Source organism: Myotis lucifugus, unplaced genomic scaffold, assembly GCF_000147115.1.
Source record: "Myotis lucifugus unplaced genomic scaffold, Myoluc2.0 scaffold_1548, whole genome shotgun sequence".
Lineage (NCBI taxonomy): Eukaryota > Metazoa > Chordata > Mammalia > Chiroptera > Vespertilionidae > Myotis > Myotis lucifugus.
Genome location: NW_005872596.1, coordinates 13840 through 17798, shown reverse-complemented (window position 1 = coordinate 17798; position 3959 = coordinate 13840). Strand labels below are relative to the sequence as shown.

General features: G+C 53.2%; 1 non-coding gene across 1 annotated transcript; it reads right to left on the bottom strand.

Annotated features, from left to right (window-relative positions):
* Positions 1-1699: 1699 nt before the first annotated feature.
* On the bottom strand, positions 1700-1810 carry LOC111824452. Its single transcript, XR_002827530.1, has one exon. It is a non-coding gene; the product is annotated as a U6 spliceosomal RNA (small nuclear RNA).
* Positions 1811-3959: the final 2149 nt, after the last annotated feature.

Genomic DNA, 3959 nt, shown 5'->3' with positions numbered 1-3959 from the left:
TTTCTCAGGCACACAGAGGCATAGACACACCCAGAAGCTGAGATTATGTCCACATAGACACCACCCACACCTAACAGTGGGACATCACGCATGCAGACGGCACACGAAACACACATGTTAGAAACGAGGAGATTCCTGAGTACAGAGACCCACACCAGATATCCAGATTCATGGACACACACAGACATGCTGGGGAGCTCTGGGACAGGCATTCTCATAGAAAGACTCACAGACTGAACCCACACCCACACACACACACACACACACACACACACACTCATACCCTCATTGCAGCTCCTCACCCTCGGCTCCACCTGCACAAACACAGAGTATTTTTACAAGGCACCAGGGAGCTAGCTGGCCCTGGGGAGCCTGTGGTCTTTCACGGGGACCCACAGCTCTCATCGCTGCTCACCCCTCAGCTGCTGCCCACTTGCCTTGGCCCTCAACCCCCTGGAGCCAGAGAGCCGGCAAGACGACGTCTCCAAGGCTCCAGGATGCTGAGGGCAACAAGTCCTCTTGCCTTTTCTTTTTTTGTGTTTGTGCTTCTAGAATGTCCCACATGTGCACACCACGTAGTGCCCTCGTTTAATTGATAAGTTTGAATTTCTCTCTCACACAATAAACTCCTTACAATTAAGGAGCGATGAGGGGAGAGAGGTAGGGCGTGGCCGAGGAGGCCTGTGGGGCTCCCCCGGAGTTCTGTACGTTTCAAAAGGGGCTGGATTGAGAGGCTGGCAGAGAAGATGTGGGGTGCGGCGGGGTCTGCACAATCCCTCCAGCCACAGAATGAGGAAGGAAGATGAACAGCCGCCCAAATCTCAGCTCCTGGCTGGGAGGGGCCGATCTCTCCTGGAACCGGTGCTGTTACTGGGGGTGCTTCCTTTGGGGTGTGTCCAACTTTCCTGATGGAAACGGAAAAGTGGGGGCCTTTTCCTGGAGGAAGAGGCTCCTCTCCCCCTGGCAAAGCCCAGGAGAGCTGTGAACAGACGGAGGTCCAGGAAAGTGACCTCTAGGTCTCAGAGAGGCGACGGGAGAGCCCAGCTGACATCTGGGCGACAGCTGTACAGGCCTTTGCAAACCCCAAAGCTCTACGCCATGCAAAGAACCCTTTGCCACCCCCTTACGATATATACAAACACCGTCATGAAAGTGTTGTGTTGAGCGGTTGGTAATTCTGAGCTTAACTATGAAAGAGGCTGGAAAGGCAGGGCCTCCTGGGTGAGGCTCAGGCAGCAGCACAAGACCGGGATGTGGCCGAGGGAGTTGGCTCATTTCTTCTGTGAGAAGCTGACCTCCCCCTGGTGACCAGGCCCCAAACAGCTCCCCTTTCTCTCACTATCTCTCCAGTCATCCGCAGGCTTACTCGGACACTTTCTAAATGTTTTCCTTTCTCTTTTGTCAGAGCCCCACCCTGGGAGTCTGCTGCAATCATCCTTGTCCAGGTCCCGAGTGTGAGTATCTCTTAGCATGTTCTCCTTCAAAGCTCCTCCAACCGAATCTCTATGGTGCCTGGACCAGGGTGGGGAGGCCTCCGGTGGGGTGACTAAAGGCACGTGCCTGCAGAGGAGCCTGGGTACAGGGGCTGGGACGAGGGCAAGGAGGGTGAGGCCCTGGCCTCAGTCACAAACATTAAGGGGGTGCCTCAAACTCACTATTCCAAATGAATATGGCAGGGCAGTATTTTTTTTTTCTTTTTTAAAATGTGGAAAGCGTCACAGGATTTGCTGGACATCCTTACACAGGGGCCATGCAGATCTCTCTTCTCTGTATCGTTCCAATTTAGTATATGTGCTGCCGAAGCCAACACCAGGGCAGTATTTTTAAACATAAAAATCACATAAATGTACATAAGTCCATGATGAACAAAATACTGACATTTTACATAAAGGCAGGATCTGACCCTACACTTGCATGAGCCTGCCTCACTTGCTCTACTGTAACCCTGACCCTAACCCTAACCTAACCTTAATCCTAACCCTAACCCAAGCCTAACCCTAACCCTAACCTTAACCCTAACCCAACCCTAACCCTGACCCTGACCTTGACCCTGACCCTAACCTAACTCTAATCCTAACCCCAACCCTAACCCAACCCTTACCCTAACCCTGACCCTGATCCTGACCTAACTCCAACCCTAACCCTAACCCTAACCCTAACCCTAACCCTAACCCAACCCTAACCCCACATGAGTCCTGGCCCTTTGTGGATTTGAGTCTTGGCTTTGCCTCTTATGAGCTTGGCATGCTTATCTTTTTAAATAAGTGGACGTACAGTTTACAGACAGTAAAAGATATATGTCTAAAGAGTACAGCGACATCCCGTTTACACAAGCATACAGCTGCGTGACCACCTCTGCGTCAAGATGCAGGGCATTTCCAACAGAGCGTTCCCTCTCAGGACACCCTTTCTTGCTTAAGACCCGTCACTGGGATTTCACTGCTGGGATGAAGATCAGACCCCTTGGTCCCGGCTCCTGCCGGGGCTGCAGGGGTGTCCCCTACCTCTGCGTGGGAAGTCAGACACAGGTGTGTTTCACCCCAAACTCCAGCCTGTCTAACACACCCACTGCTGAGCCTTGCGACGCCAAACTTGACCCTGAATTCAACAGCAAGCCTAATACCAGCCCTAATACCAACCCACGCTGGAGGGACGTTTTAAGATGCCTTCAAAGAGCAGATGCTGTTTGACGCGTCATTTTTTGCACCTATTTTGAAATCCTCAGCTCTTTGGGCCCTTAGGCCAGCTGAGCATACCTTCTGCACAGCTCTGCCTCAGGCTTACGGATGGACCCTGAAGTTCCATCAGGGGCAAGGAGAAGAGAATCAACATCCACCCGAAGTTAAATAACTCACAGATCCTGAGAGCAGGGGGCCCTTTAGAAAGCACCCAGTGCAGCCCTGGCTTCCAGGGGCGGGCAGTCGTAGGGGTGCTGCATCTTTCCTGAGAGCTCAGTAGTCATTATGCTCCTTTTTAAAAAATATGTGTTTATGTCTTTCAGAGAGAGGGAGAGAGAGATAGAAACATCAATGATGAGAGAGAATCATCGACCGGCTGCCTCCTGCACGCCCCCCACTGGGGATCGAGCCCGCAGCCCAGGCATGTGCCCTGACGGGGAATTGAACTGTGACCTCTTGATTCGTGGGTTGACACTCAACCACTGAGCCACACCGGCCACGCAATTATACTTCTTATGAAACAATTCCTATGTGCCAGGCATTCAAGGGCTTTATATTCATGATCTCATTTGATCTTCCCACCCAGGCGAGGAGGTGGGCACTGCGATCCATTTTATAGATGAAGACACGGGGGCCCAGAAGGAATAACCAACTCGCCCAGGGCCATCCGGCCGCAGTGGTGATGGAGAATGTGAACCAGGGGGAGTCGGGCTCCAGCACCTCCACTCCAAAGCCTGTTTTGCCCAAGCCAGAGCCCTTTTAATGTCACCAAAGGCAGGAAATGAACAGTCTATGGGGTGAGGAATTTGCTTTTGGCTCTTATGTTGACTTCCTACAAAAACAAGTCAGATAGCGAAGGGCCAGGAGCTCGGTGACCGCTCCCGTTGGTTCACCCGGCGCCAGAGAGACGCTGCGTATTGGCAGATGGGGTCTGCCCCGGGCAGATAAAGGTGTTACAGCAACTCTTGGACCAGCGGCTGGTTGCATAACGCAGGGGTGTTGGCATCTGTGGGTGAGCGTGCTGCTCCCATATCGCCAGGCACACGGCGGCGCCCTGGCTGCTCCAGCGCTGATTGCTGGGACGTGGCAGGAGGAGAGGGTGGTTTATCTCTCCGATAGCGGAGAGGGCAACGGGCAGCTTGAGTAGGGGGCTCTGCTCCCGCTGGTCAGTGCGCCCGGCGGAGAGGGGCACTGCCTGGAGTGGGGGCACTGACCTGGCATTTGGACCCAGATCTGACATTTTGTAACTGTGTGACCTCAAGCAATGAACCCACTCTTACA